Genomic DNA, 16,646 nt, shown 5'->3' with positions numbered 1-16,646 from the left:
TCCTCTGCACACACCTTGGGTTGGGCAGGGTCTCAAGGAGGAGCAAACCACAATGGTTTCCCGTCAGCCCTGCCCTAAGAGGCCCCAGGGTCTCAGTGTCCTGCAATAATCGCTGCAAGCACCTCTGAGAGAAAGCTGTCCTCGATATCTGCCAGATGCCAGACACTCCAGTTTCTCCCCGTATGAGTCTGGGTCCACAGAGTCTTGCCCACAACTGGAGTTCAGAGCAGTCGGGAGCTTGTGTCTCCCTCCTGATTGAGAAAGACAACTGCGTCCTCAGTTACCAGCCCTTTCCGTGCGCACGCCTCCGTACCTCTGCACTTTACTCTTGCAGCTCCTCTGGGTCTCAGTGTGCTTTTCTCTTTCCTTCTAGTTGTAGAATTTCCACTCAGCCAGCCTTCCTGTGGTAGTTTTGAAGTGGTTGTGCGGGGCAGCAAGTTCAGGTGTTTACCTATGCCGCCATTTTGGTTTCTCCTGTTTATTGGTTTGAATATTTGTTTCAATGCAGAAACTGGTCTAGCATTGAGTGCAACAATGCAAAGTGTCGCAATGAAATAGGTACCTTGATGGAGCGGGACAGGAACCAGCAAAATAGAAGGAGATAAAGGAATTGTCAGTGCATTCCATTAACATAAATGTATATAGTACTATGACTCACTGTATAGAAAAACTGATATACTTAGAGTAAAAGCTCAAGTTGGATTTGTAGACTCTAACTATACTGAGGGATGGAAGTGAAACTGAAATATGGGTGTTTGAGTGCGAGTTTGTTGTCTTGCAAAATTGAAGAATGTCTTGTGGGCAAAAATAGTGGAACCAAAGTTTATTGAGAGCATCCATGCCAATTAAAGTAGAGTCCCACATGGCCACGAGCTACGTGGGCCCAGGAATGTGCTCCCCTGCCACAGGGTCAGGAACCTTGCATGCCAGGAAGAAGGGGAAGTGAGAGGAAGTACCTACTTTTTAACTCAGGGGGTGGTGAGAGCCTTGCTAGCTCCTAATTGGTCTTTTCAAAGAATTCTGCCTTAATAACATTCTTGGGATTGGTTATATACACCTCACTGCCTTGTGATTGGTTATCTGCAAGCTGCCTGTCTTAGCAACATTCATAAATTTTATCTTTATTTTTTAATATATTTTTATTGATTTCAGAGAGGAAGGGAGAGGGAGAGATGAAAACATCAATGATGAGAGAGAATCATTGATGGGCTGCCTCCTGAATGCCTCCTACTGGGGATTGAGCCCACAACCCTGGCATGTGCCCTGACTGGAATCAAACCTGGGACCCTTTAGTCTGCAGGCTGATGCTCTATCCACTGAGCCAAACCAGCTAGGGCAACATTCATACATTCTAAAGCTCATGCCTCTCAGGTGCACCCTTCCTTCCCCACCCAGTCGGGGTGTCTTAGTAACTAGGCCTATTTGGGTTCCTGGTTTTACTTCCTCCTTCCACCCCTCCTCTTGCTCCCCCCTCCCCATCTTGGTCCCAGTCCCTGTCTACCTAACTTCATTCTGTCTCCTCTTTAACTCTGAACTCCTTACTTGGAAAAATAACTAACAGTTGTGGAGACTCTGTTCCTACCAGTTGTTATGAATTGCATTTTAAATAAGAATGAAACAAAAAAAGAAAAAGTAAGAAATTTGAAATTTACTTTTATAACATGAATCTTAGTACCACCATTTTGGAACATTTTCATATAACTAACTATTGCTCAAAAAATTCACATCTTTCTTTTGGACTGATGACTTAACACCATGCTGGGAGAGGGGAAGACATGATTTGGAATAGAATACCTTAAAGTGAAGACATTGAAACATTAGTGAAGTGACCACTGGTTTGACCTTTTCTTGTTTTGTTTTTTTCCTCTTGGACTTTTTTGAAAAGACAGAATATTAATTTAGTGTGCTTTCTTTAAAAGGCAGGAGACAGGGTGGCTAGATTGTCTCTTGAGAATGTTTGACTGTCATGTTGAAAATAAGTGGCCATAAACCTCTTCACAAAACATTTTACTCTAATGAAAAAAATTCTTTCAATTTTTGTTATTAGATGTATTAGGTTAATTAATGTCATTTTTATTCCAACTCTTAGTTATTATTTTGGGCTAGTCTTACTAATGACTGCTTAAATCTTCCATCAGCTCGTAAGACTGCTCCAAAATTGTGCTTTTTTATTTAAAGTTCTGTTATGATGTTGCACCTTAAAAACAAAATATAATCAAATGTGTCCCAAATAGCATCAATAATTAAATTTGTAAAAGTTTTCCAGTTCACTTGAGGTAACAAATTCAAATATAGATTTATTTCTAAGGTCAAAACCAAATTAATGTCCTGCAGGGACTTGGAAATTTAGTTAACATGATAACTAACAAAAGTTTCTGAAAGAATAGACAAATTGCTCCCAACTGAACATAAAAGGGGATGACATAAGGTTAGACAAAAGATTCATGATTTAAGTGAATTTCTTTTGAAATGCAAACAACCTCAAGAATCTTTACAGCTGTCTTAGAGGAAATCTCCTGGGTGGTATCATTTGTGCTAAGGGGTCTTAGAATGGGTTAGTGGTGTGCTAATGGCAAGCACTGTGCTCTAAGCCTTTAGGGATTAGAACCTAGGAATCCCCAGAGCATTTACTGAAGATGCCCTCATACATCTCTGCATCCCTCCTTGAGAAGCATATTCTTTGTTGTTGCTTTTAGCTTGATGTTTCACGAAGTTTTATTTTTTAAGAGGCATCTGATAAGTAAATAGCCTCAACAGTATCTACATGCAGACACAATCCTGCTTTTAGCACATCAGTGTTTCAATTTATTTATTTAAAAACATTGGCTTCATCATGATTGCCACAACCACCGTCAACTCAACAGTGAAAATAAATGTTCATCATAAAGAGATAACTCTAGCAACAGAAGTATATATGCTCATACTTGGATTTAAGTCTCTGTTCCTTGTTTTAATCATGAGATTCTAATGTAGTTTTCTTCAGTCATATTGACATATAATACAACTCTGTGGAATCCCTTAATATCCAGGGATAAATTCCAACCTTTATGATATCCAAATCTGTGTCATTATAAGCCGTGTTATATCAGGGATGCTAGAATCCTATTTTATTTTAATAGAATGTTGTGATATTAGAAGAAGGTAGGTACATTATTCACTTGTAATGGAACAGATTAACCAGCTACCAGGAATGACCACAACTTTTCAGTCTACACTTGGCCCTGAATAAAATTGATAAGACATGCCAGTGAATGACCAGCAAAATAAACACCACATCATATCACATCTTTCAAAGGAACTTTATTTCACAGAATCTCAAACGTAAAGTAATGATTCTTTATCTGCAAAGGGCTCAGGCCTGATTATTGATGCAAGAGCTAAAATCCTTGGGCATGACTTGGACATAAGCGAAGAGCATAATAGAATGTCTGTTCTTAGAGGGACTAGTATTTAGAAGTCACTCGTCCAGCTATTTCATTTTACTGGTGAAGGAACTAAAATCCAGAGAGGCAATGTGTATTTAGGAGGCAGATGTTTTTCCTGTGGTAGCCAGGCATGTAACAGCACTCAATAAAAGGTTGTTGAGTGAATTGAACAAATGAATCACAGTGCTTGCCATATGCACACCGCCAATCTTTATTCCAACCACTGAAGTTTTTTATGCCTAAGAGACCTCTCCAGAAATAAGTGCAGGTGTTTTGACAGACAATATATTCCGGTGTTTGTCTGGCACAAAAGCTACTGTTATAAAGCATCTTTTTAGGGAGGAGGCTAATGGACTTGTAACTAAGAGAATACAGTCCTACTGCTACTTACCAAACATTCAGATACAAAACTAAATCACATCAGCAGTGAAAAGTCATGGAGCTCAAACATCAATCCTAATTTAAAAGCATTTCTGGAGACAAGGCAAAATAGAATTCTATTCTCCGGTTTAGACAATACCATTTCAAGGAAAATTAATATAGAAGTCTGACAAACAATAATGTTAACAATCCCCTTATATGTCTTTCTGATGACAATAGTGATGACAGCATCTTATTACAAAAGGAAATTTCAGTCTGAGGGAACAGGTCGGAAGAATCTCCCTGAAGCCCCCAGTGCAGTCAGGCCAATTGTCAGGCTGATGGTCTGAACACTTAGAAAGTGACATCTCCAGTGGGACTGACACTGTATGTGAGAGAGGCCGATACTGAATTGTTGAATGAACTATTGCTTCCAAAGTTCAGACAAAAATGCACAGACATTACCAATTTGATATTCAAGAGGGCATATAGTGCAGCAAAATAAATTGGACAATAAATGTAAAACGGAATTCTGAGTAGGAAACGGTACATGGCACTCATTAAGTTGCTTTGACTCTTAATATCGTATGATAGGAACTGTTAAAAAATTCTTTGCCACATTTATATCAATAAGGTAATTTACTTAACTACAACAGTTAGTGGAGCCCTTCAAGAATTGAGCACCATGGAGGGCCAATTTCAGAATTCTGGTAAGGGTATTAGTCAAGTACTACTCTCTGACCCACTTAGCATATTTAATTAAGTGGGGGAGGGAGGAAATAACAGCCAAACTGGCTCAAAAGTCGTGGTGTGAACAAATGAGGCCACATCTCAGTTTTCTTACAAGACAAAAGTGAAATGGGTAGAAAGAAATCAGAAAGAATACTTGATAAGAGCTACAAAGAGAAATGAGAAGCCCAAAGCATATGGAACCCCCTCTCTTTCTCTAGCTTTTGTTTTGGTGAAACCGGAACTGATCTAACTTCTCTGTACTTCCCCACTCCCCTGCTTCCTGTCCTCCCACCTCTGTTTTCCTTTTCTTCCCTTTCATTTCCTCACTCCTTTTCATGTCTGATTGAGGCAAAACAGACAAAACTGCTCCTGAAAGCCTCTAGTTCATTAACTGCCAATGATTTTTCTCAAGTTAAAATGTCCCACACACCCTCTCCACAGCCAGAAAACAATGATTAACATTTAAATTAGTGAACAGAGTTTTGGGGAAATAAAATGGATTCTGATGTCAATGGGGTCTCAGCACTCATTTCTGTCCTCTTTCGCTGAAGTAACTTTACTTCTTAGAACCTCAATGTTTTGTCATTCATAATAGATATTTCTTCTTCTCTAATTTGTTTTAAGTCCTCTAAAAGCTGTATTCCACTATCTGACACCCTGCTCTACTTTTCCCCCTGGTTCTGTGCATCTGAGGCTTCTCACTGTCTTCCAACTGTGGCTCCATGCTACTATGCACAGGGCTGAATGTTTGCGAATGTGATCCGCCCTTTCAAAATGTTCTAACATCCGACTGCTATGCTTTCTTGCTTTGGTGAGCATAAGACAACGCATCATTTCTTTCTTCTTTCCAGCGCCTCCCTTTCACACCAAGGTTTTGGTGCAGCACAAAGCACTGAGTTCTGTGGGAATAAGGCACCTCTGATTACCATAGCTATTTACTGTAAGAATGTGGTTCAAGTTGCTGGTCTTGATTTCCTGTATGTTTCTCTGTATAAATATAGCTTCTAATACATTTAGATCGTTGTTATAGATGTTGCTTTAGATTGGAAGTAATAGGCTGATGGGATTATGCATCTTTTAACTTGATGTAAGAGGCCCAACATTGCGTGTGTGCATGCGTGCATGTGTTTGTGCGTGTGTGTGTGTTACTACTTGTTAATGATTATGATTAGGACTAATGTACATGTGAACAAGTTGTCAAGGTAGGTCAAATGTTCAGTAATTTGGGGAGCTTCTAAGTTTAGAGTGTATTTTGTTTTTAGATTTTTAATTGAATGAAGAAAACTTATGTGGAAAATGGGCTTATAAATAGCATAGAAATTGAGATTTGGCTAATTCTATTTTTTATTTTTAAAATAGGAAAGCTGTTGTAAAGATGAGTGTTAAGCCTTCTTGATCTCTAAGGCTACATTAAATAAATCAACAGAGAAAAACGATTTAAGACTTCTATTTACTGCCATCAGCAATTGTGTAAATCTGGTTCTGTGATAACCCTTACTAGATTTTGCAAGAGGCATTCTGTAAAAAACATCAAAAAACCCCAGAAATGAATATTTAATATTTATTAATATTTAATATAGCATAGTATTATTTAGTATTTCTTCTAATATTTTTATTTTTAAAAATTTTATTTTAGAGAGAGGAAGGGGGAGAGAGAAACATTGGTTGCCTCCCACACATGCCTTGATGGGTATAAAACCCAAAACCTGGATATATGCCCTGACCTGGAATCAAACACACCACCTTTTGGTGTTTAGGACCATGCTCCAACCAACTGAGACACACCAGCCAGGTCTCTAGTATTTTCATGGTATAGAGTTACTTTTATATATTTATATGATTCTAATTATGTAAAAAATTTTAAATGTGCTAAACCTAATATATAAAAACCCTGGGTCATAAAGACCAGTAACCACCAAGGCTCGACCAACCAGAAGTCAGTCCTGCAGTCAGCCCTGGGTTGCCATGGCAACCCAGCTGATTGCTTCCCCTGCAGGCTTGGTGCCCCAGCACTGACTGCTGAGGGGGCTGTGAATCAGGGCCAGAGAGAGGCCTGAAGAGAGAAGCAGGGACTGACCCATTGCCTCTGTGGAAGCTTTTGATCAGCATTTGCCTCTCTCTTTCTCTCCTAGTCTGGCCAGCAGCCAGCCTCCATTTCTCACCAGGCCTCCACTGGGGCTGTTGATCAGCCCTGCCTTTCTGATCAGGCCCCGTTGATAAGCCCAGAGACACTGACTGGCATAAAAACTGACCAATCGCAACCAAATGTGGGTGCTGTGAAAAACCAATGGCTGCCTAGGAGGCGGAGCTTCTGACGCTGACTGGCATAGACACTGACCAATCAGAACCAAATGTGGGTGCTATGAAGAACCAATGGCTGCCTAGGAGATAGAGTGTTTGATGCTGACTGGCATAGAAACTGACCAATCAGAACCAAATCTGGGTGCTCTAGGGAGCCAATGGCTACGTAGGAGGTGGAGCTTTTAATGACGACTGGCATAGAAACTGACCAATCAAAACCAAATCTGGGTGCTACAGGGAGCCAATGGCTGCATAGGAGGTGGAGCTTTTGACATTGACTGGCATTGAAACTGACCAATCAGAACCAAATTGGCCAGCAGAGGAGGACAGTTGGGGGCAACCAGGCCGGTAGGGGTGGGCGGTTAGGGGCGATCAGGCAGGCAAGCAGGTGAGCAGTTAGGACCCAGCAGTCCCAGATTGCGAGAGGGATGTCTGACTGCCGGTTTAGGCCCGATCCCTGAGGGGCTCGGGCCTAAACTGGCAGTCAGACATCCCCCAAGGGGTCCTCAATTGGAGAGGGTGCAGGCTGGGCTGAGGGAACCCCCCTTCCATGCATGAATTTTGTGCACCTGGCCTCTAGTATGTATATAGTTAAATTTTAATAAGAAACCACTGGCAGTAGCAATAACAAGTAACACAAGGCAATATCTAAATTCTAAAATTGTCTAGGTGAAATTACCTTAAATTTTAAAAGACTGATTTATATAAGATAAGGTGTCTATTATTAATTTAAAGTGACCTCATATCTTTGAGCTATACAATCCTATTAATAAAAGCCTAATATGCAAATTGTCCCCTCAACTGGGAGTTCTGCTGGAAGTTTGACTGCTTGACCAGTCGCGATGATGTGCACTGACCACCAGGGGGCAGATGCTCCAACTGATAGGTTATCTTGCTGCGGGCGGTGGTGGGCTGGACTGGAAAGTGAGGTGTGATGTGAGAGCCTTCAGGAAGCTCCCACGGTTTGGCCCAAGCCCCGGCAGAGGTGGGTGGGGGCAGGAGCCAGGAGGGACCTGGTGGCATGGGAGGCTACTACATGTGATCCAAGAGCCATGGACTGCGCAGCCCTACACAGCCTGTGGCATTCTCAGTACTCAATATTCAGAGCTGCTTCTTTTTATTTGTTAAGTGTCACTAACTACTCCAGGAGAGTGGGTAGCACCAGGGCCAGATGTGCCTGCTCCAGCCTCAGGCTCCCGGGGACGCAACAGAGAGGGGGTTGGGGCTGAGTCAGAGAAAAGCTGCTGGCTGTGGGCGGCTGGGGGCAGCTGGGGGCAGCTGAGGAGCCCAGTGCCTCTCCCATGGGACAGGCTCTACATCCCTCTCTCCTCCTCCCCATGACCCATCATCATCACCACAGCTCTGTTCCAAGGCCCTGCCTGGGCCAGCACAGCTCTGCACCACAGCACAGTCCCACCCTGCTCCACACCGCCCCGCCCCACACAGCCCCACTCCACACAGCCCCGCCCCACACAGCCTTCGGGGAGCTCCACCCCAAAGGAGAAAGGAGGAGGCAAACAGGAAGTTGTAGGAGGAGGGGCAGAGCAGGGCCCACCAAGTTAGATGGAAGGGAGGGAGAGACCCCACAGGACTGGGGACAGAGATGGGAAGGGAAGGAGGGCTGTGTGGAAGCATCGCCCTTGGTTGAAGTAGAAATCCTGACCCCATTTTACAGACCCCAGCAGAGTGTGTGTGGGGGGGGGGAGGGTGGGATGAAGACAAAAGAGGATGTGAGGGGACTGGATGAATGGAGAGCAGCAACGTTTGATTCATGGCCTATTTATTTTTATTTTTGTTATATTTTTATTGATTTCAGAGAGGAAGGCAGAGGGAGAGAGAGATAGAAACATCAATGATGAGAGAAAATCGATCTGCTGCCTCCCACACGCCCCTTACTGGGGATTGAGCCCACAACCCAGGAATGTGCCCTTGACCGGAATCAAACCCAGGACCCTTTGTCCACAGCCGTGGCTCTATCCACTGAGCAAAACCATCTAGGGTGACCCATGGCCTATTTAAAACTGCTGCAGTAGGCTGAGCAGGGGTCTTACCATGACGCTGTTACCTGATAATGAGGGTGTCTCTCTTTATGTTGGTGTAATGTTCCCATTGGAACTGCAGCGAAGTAAAGACACACCCTTGGAGCCTGCAAAGGGTTTCCATGCACACGATGAAATTTACTTCGTGTGGCAGCTGAAGAGGGTGAGCAGAGCCTTGGAAGGACATGAGGTCTCCAAGACCAGAGGCTGGAGGGAAAGTGTGTGCCTAGCATTTCACGCTATGAGTTACAACCTATATATATAAAAGCCTAATATGCTAAGTGTCCGACCAAGCAGTGGACCGACTGGTCGCTATGACGTGTACTGACCACCAGGGGGCAGATGCTCTGACAGGTAGGTTAGCTTGTTGCTGGGGTCTGGCCAATCAGGACTGGGCGAGATGGGGTCGGACATGGCCTGAATCCCTCCTGAGGTCCCTCCCTGGCCACTGGCCCCGAACGGTCCTGATCAGGTATTGGGCGAGATGGCCCTGATAGGCCCCGATCGCTGGCCAGACGAAGGGACCCCACCCATGCATGAATTTTGTGCTCGGGGCCTCTAGTTAGATTATAATAAATGATCTTAATACCATTCCATTCTGAAATTTTGAAATACTAGATCTTTTAAAGTAAACTTTAAATTTTTCCTCTTTTTTTTCTTTGTATTTAGATATGCTTGTGTCTATTTGTGTGTGTGCACATGTATAATAAACTTTTTATTTAAATGGATTTAAAATATGTATTACCATTTTTTTCTAAGGCTTTTACTAGTTTATCATTCATTTACTTGGCTTTTAATAAATAAAAAAGTTATTAGCCCTAACCAGTTTAGCTCAGTGGATAGAGTGTCTGCCTGCGGACTCAAGGGTCCCAGGTTCGATTCCAGTCAAGGGCATGTACCTTGGTTGCAGGCACATCCCCAGTAGGGGGTGTGCAGGAGGCAGCTGATTGATGTTTCTCTCTCATCGATGTTTCTAACTCTCTATCCTTCTCCCTTCCTCTCTGTAAAAAATCAATAAAATATATATTTTTTAAAAGTTATTAGTGCCGAAACCGGTTTGGCTCAGTGGATAGAGCATCGGCCTGCAGACTTAAGGGTCCCAGGTTTGATTCCGGTCAAGGGCATGTACCTTGGTTGCGGGCACATCCTCAGTAGGGGGTGTGCAAGAGGCAGCTGATCGATGTTTCCCTCTCATCGATGTTTCTAACTCTCTATCCCTCTCTCTTCCTCTCTGTAAAAAATCAATAAAATATATTAAAAAAAAGTTATTAGTTATTTCCCCATTTTTATTTAAAACAGGTAATGACTGTTTTAATTTTCTAGGGCTGCCATGACAAACTACCACAAACTTAGTGGCTTAAAACAGCAGGAATATATTCCCTCACCATGCTAGAGGCTAGAAGGTCAAGGTGTTGACAGGGCTGTGCTCCTCCAGAAAGCTCTCGGGAAGAATTCTTTCAGGGTCTGGTGGCCCCAGGTATTCCTTGGATTTCGCAGCAGGACTCCAATCTCTACTATTGTCTTCACATAGCTGTCTTTTCCCTTTGGCTTCCATGTCTGTGTCCACACTTCACTCTTCTTACAAGGACAGTAGTCATTAGATTAGGGCCCAACCTAATCCAGTATGAACTCACTTTAACTTAATTACATTTGCAAAACCCTAATTCCAAATCAGGTCACATTCTGAGGTTCTTGGTAGACATGATTTTGAGGGAAACTACTCACCCATTATGGGAACATATAATAATCAGATTTTCTATTCAGCCTAAAATAACCCATATTGCCATGATACATTTGAGTAATTCCTTCCAAAAGAAAGGAATTTTACAGGAAGTGAACATGTGGGATAGTAAATATGGCTGGTCAACAATATTTCCAGCTTTCTCCCATGAATGAAGGGGTATTGGGGTGGGCTTGTGTCTTGCTTTGGTAATTAAATATAAGAAATAGTATAATTTGTTTCCAGCCAAAGGATGTTGCAGCCATATTCCACTTTTTCATTTGTTCGGAAAATGAGTGCATCATCAATGTTAGTTGATGTAGAGCAGAGTGCCCAGGAGACTCACAGTATAATAAGAATAACCATTTTTGCTCGATATTTTGGACTTGTTTGTATTTGTAGAATATGCATCCTCAATTGGATATTGGGTCAAAAAGAAATTTTAATATTTGTGGTATTAAAATTACATGGGGAGGTGATTAGGACAAAAATGTCCAAAAATGTTCCTAAGGGAGTAAAAATAAAAATAAAAATGCTGCAGTAGAATAACCTAGCCTATCCTGGGTGATAGCATAAGCTTTGCTGACACATGATATGAATCTCAGCTTCAGTTATGACACTTTCCAAGTTTTGTCATCAATTTGAGTTTTTATGGACTACCCTGAATTATGGGGCTAAAAATAATACCTCCCTCATATGCTTCTGGTAATTAAATAGACCATTAATGTAAAAGTTTTATTGCAATGCTTTCCACATAATAATTGTTTTTAAAAGTTAGGTATTATTGTAATATTAATCATGATTTAATGTCCTGTGAAGAAGTAACATTTCCATTCAATCCTTAGGCAATATTCAAAGTAACGGATTATATTTGTCAGGATAGGCTAAGTACTGAAACAAAGAATACTAAGACTTCTATAATTTAACACATTACGAGTTATTTGTTGTTCAACTCATATTCTAAAGCATTTGAGAGAGAGTGAGATAATCTGCACTACACGCTCATCCTGGGACTCATTTATTCCATCTAGCGACTTGGTGCTTTCTACATGAGTTGGCGTTCTAATGAATGACAGAACAGTCAGAGCGCTGGGATGACGTGGGAGGCATCTTAGAGACTAACCTAAGTTAGTTCATTGACCAGATTCCAACATAGTCTATTCTAATACCACAAGGGAGGCTAGGAAGTTTTGTCAAACTCTTTGTGGAAGAAAAAAAAAAGACTCTAGGTTAACATATAGCTTGTCACTGTCATCATGGTGGAGACTCACTAGTACACTGCAATGACCCAAGTGTTGGAAACCAATTAAAGTGTACAGTGTGTCAAGTTCTTTAAATGCATCATCCAAAAAACCCTTCTGAGTAGGCATTGTTACCTTTGCTTTATGGTGGTTAAGGCAGTTGTTCTGATCACACTGTAAGTAGCAGAACCAAGATTAGAATCCAGATCTACTTGAGGCAGAGCTCTAGCTCTTCGCTAATATGCTCTAGGATTTCCCCATTTAGTCACTCATTTATTTTCCCTTCTTTGGGCAGAGATAATGAAGTGGAAATGCTACCTCCCAGTTAGATTGGAGAAGACCCAAAATTTCCTGATGCCAAGTGAACGGTTTACTTAAGAATGTCAGATAGTTCCTAGAAATCTTTAAAATAAGTTTTCATCTTTTTTATATATAATTTAAACATGATTTAGAATGAAGGCTGAAAAATAGGTCTCCTATAGCTTTGAGTTATAATGTCTTTTTAATGTGTGTGTTTGGTGAGGAGAAGGGAGAAACAAAATAATAGGTAAGTAATTACCTGGATTTAAGCCAGCTGTAGAGACAAAATTAAATAACACGCACACACACACACACACACACACACCAAAAAACACACAAAACAAAACCCTCAATGCTCATCATGCTACATAATTTTAATTGACCATGTTTATAGCAATCAGTACTTCAAACAATCATGTTTGCCAAACTGCTGATGAGTAGTCTTAGGAAAAAGAGAAATTAAAAGATAGAGATTTGGTGAAACTTTTTTCTCATTGCTAAAAACCATAATTTAATTTAGCTGCTCAATATATTGTATATTAGATACTATGTAAATGTATTTACATTTCATATTCCTACCAAATATAAGGAACTAGTCATTAAAATAAAGAAAGTATATTAAACCTAAAAACAAGCCAATGAATGCAATAAAGAGTCTGTACAATTTGTATCATATTGTCAAAAACTGCACTAGCATTTTTCAGTCTTAACCATTTGGTGGTCTCTTTATTTTTTACATTACTACTAGTATTTAATGAAAAGGCCAAAATTACCCGGAGAACAAAGATGACTTATTCCTATTTTCCTTTTTGTTGAGTAAAATATTAATCAGCAGAAACTGCTTAATAGACAGATATCACCCAAATGAAATATTTTGATATGAAATATTTTATATGTTATATTATCCCTTCATTTGCAGTTTGTCTATTAACTTGGACTATAATGATTTCTTCCATATATTTAATTTTATCACTTAAGGTAGAAAATGTGTATTTACATTTCTCATTTTTTTTAAAAAAATAATATTACTTAGATGCCCTGCTGGTATGTAACAACTAAAAAATTAGTATTTGTTATACAAAGAACTTCAAGTACTCCACAGGCAGTCAAAAGTAATTTTATCAGGCAGGAATAAGATAATTTGGATATTGGAAAAGAATAAGAATCTGTGCCCAAACACATTAGTTCTTCTGTATAATAGAACCATAGGCAGTTCAATCAGATTACATGTGTCCTTGGATTAATTCCATAATATTACTGTAAGGAGGCATAAGGAACTTCTTTTTAATGTGAAGAATCCATTTTTAAATATATCTAAAATGAGTCAGTGAGCAGATAAACTTCAAAATCTGGGACCTATTGATATAATGAGCCTTTTCCTGAAACTTGACAATTTCCATTTTTCAGAACAACAAAAGTTCTGTTTTGGATTTTAAATAATAAATCTTCCTATTAGGATTATAGCTATCTGTTGCTAAAATTCAATTATACAAAGCCCAGATTGGAGCAGATGGATTTGGAATAGTTTGGAAAAGAATCAAAAAGATTTTCTTGGGTTTATGAAATGTGTTGTAAAAATAGCAAGAAGCATATTATTTAACATCATTGAAATTAGTCTATATACTAAAATAAGAACATGAAAGCTTTAAATAGAGATGACAAAATAATGAGCAGAAAAAGACCACTGGCACATGTGAAGCCTAGCCTGTTATGGTTCAAGGCCACATGGATAGAGTTGCACTTGTAGAATATCTGTGTTTTTGTGAGGTTGACAACTTTGCTTATTTTTAAAAACACTTTCCCAGTCTGGATGAGAGATTATCTTCCCTACCAAAGGGCTACTTTTTAACTCTGTCAGAGGTTGAGGTTTCTTTCATAAACAAGATGGACGGAGGGTGGAATGGACTTTCTCAGAATGAGGAGTACTGATGAGGAGAACAATCTCATCAATGAATTCTGAGCTATCTTTATGTGTTTTTAAAAATTTCAAGGTTTGCCCTAGCTGGTTTGGCTCAGTGGATAGAGCGTTGGCCTGCAAACTGAAAGGTCTCAGGTTCGATTCCGGTCAAGGGCACATGCCCGGGTTGTGGGCTCGATCCCCAGTAGGGGACTTGCAGGTGGCAACCGATCCATGATTCTCTCTCATCATGGGTGTTTCTATCTCTCTCTCCCTCTTTCTTCCTCTCTGAAATCAATAAAAACATACAAAAAATAATTTCAAGTTTTAATGTATACGCACTTGAAAAAATTATGCCTAGATATTATGACTTATTGTACTTTGTTATTTATTCAAAAGCTGTGTTAACTTTGAAAGTATCACTGAACTTCTCAATCAAGTTAGAACATGATTTTCCAAACTAATTTTAAGAAAAAAGAAATCCTTTGACCACAAGTGATGGAATTTGGCAGAAAATATTTTTTTTGTGAAAGATTGCTACATTTTAGTCAACTTAAATCTCACATCTCTAAAAATAAAATATTTTAATAACTCCATGTAATGTATAAAAATTACTAATCATAGATAGGTACATTTATAGGCATACTTACTACACAGAGAAAAGTATTAAATGAATACTTGGAAATGAGTTGATTGAAATCAGATATTTAGAATATATTTCAAAAGAACAATATGCAGTTTATCTTGGCTCACTCAAATAATTTTTGGAACAAGGTGGAGTGTAATTAAAAAATTTAAAAAAAAAACACCTAAGAGGGAATGAGTCATCCTGCTCTGATCTGAATTTTTAACGCTTCACTTATTTTTATTGTCCTGTGTCCTTTTGTAGATAATCACCCATACATTTCATCTAAATATGGTGCTATTATGGTGTTTCTATATAGTACAGTAAGGCTATCTTACTGGAAAATTCAAACTGAACAGATAATAAGTGGTGATTTGGGGGCTTTAAAAGATTCTTCAATTTTGAAGACAAAAACTGATCACATATTTCTGTATATTCTGTTTTTTTCAGGAGTTCTCTTAAATTGATCAATCAAAGCGATTCATTAAAGTGTTACAGTACTTCTACAATGTGGAAGATAGCCTGACATTCAGGAACATGGATTATGTAGTCAGATTTGGATTCAAAGGAAGATTGCACATTTTATTAACTTAGGTTAGATAGCTAACCTCCAGTTTTCTCAAATGTAGAATAGGGATGCTATCAATCACATAAGGCTCTTACAGGAATCAAATGATATAATGAACTTTTTAAAAACCAAAACAACCCCTGAAATATAGTAAGTGATAGTAGATATTAAATTATCATGGACCAAACCTTTGATTGATTTGCCTATATATATCAATTTCAGTTAAGAGAGCATGTTAGAAAGAACAAAAATGGTGGACTGGGTTACTTGATTTATACTATATCCTTGGGGAATCTGGTATGGAAAAGAAATATCCAATATTGTGAAGATTGTCTTCAGATGATATTTTTTTGGCTCTCCACAAATGCCAACTCAGAAGTGTTATGATAAAGAAGGCCATTTGACCACCTTCCCCAAATTAGGGTTAATTATAGTCTCTTGCACACATTATCTTCAGATAAATTAAAATACACATTTATCTGGTATTCACATTTTGAGCACATAATACCATTCCAAGTTTTACATAAAAAAGCTTAGATTTCCATGTACATTTCCCTATATTGTGACTTGTTTAAAGAAGAAAACATAATTTATAGTATGAAAAATAATGAAGCCAACTGCCCATTTAGTTTTCTCTTTCTTAAACCATGTGATTAGGCCATGGTGGGGCTCCAATTTTCTAAGCCATTTCTAGCTTTTTGTCTTAATGAAAACCTAAAAAAAAATGTTTAAGCTAAAACACTGCTAAAACTGAATTTTGAACTTCTACTAGAATGTTCAGATTTTAAGGATTCTTTTAAAAAGAAGAACTTAAGAGTGAGAAATTCATTTCTTCCATAAACAATGCTCCAAAAAAATTTGTTCAATTTAGTTAAAAAATACATATTTCTCTATACAGATCTTATGAAATCTCCAAGAAATTGTTTCCCTTTGACTTAATGTCCACATTACATTTCTGTTGACTCTTACTAGTACAGTACTGTTATTGTTGCTGACTTAGAGTTTGGTTAGAATCTTAAACTATCACTTGTTATGAGATTCTTATAAAATCATCAGTTTTCCTTGAACTGATATGACATTTCATGTCAAATGAGACACTTACCAATTATTTTTTGTTTATTTGTTTGTTTTGTTAATCCTCACCCAATGATATTCTTCCCATTACTTTTTTACAGAGAGTGGGAAGGAGGGAGGGAGGGGGAGAAAGAGAGAAACATCCATGTGAGAGAGACACATGAATTGGAGGCCTTCAGTATGCACCCCAGCTGGGCTGGGCATGGGACCTGCAACCCAGGTACATGCCCTTGACTGGGAATCGAACCTGAGACCCTCCAGGTTGTGGTCCAATGCTCTAACCACTTAGAAATACCATCCAGGGCCAAAGTATTATTTTTAAACATAATTTATAAACTTATTTTCAAGAAAAGCAGAGAACATA

The sequence above is a fragment of the Cnephaeus nilssonii genome, assembly GCF_951640355.1.
Source record: "Cnephaeus nilssonii genome assembly, chromosome: 3".
NCBI classification, from domain to species: domain Eukaryota; kingdom Metazoa; phylum Chordata; class Mammalia; order Chiroptera; family Vespertilionidae; genus Cnephaeus; species Cnephaeus nilssonii.
The sequence above is the reverse complement of the archived record's forward strand: the minus strand, read 5'-3'. Positions refer to the sequence as shown.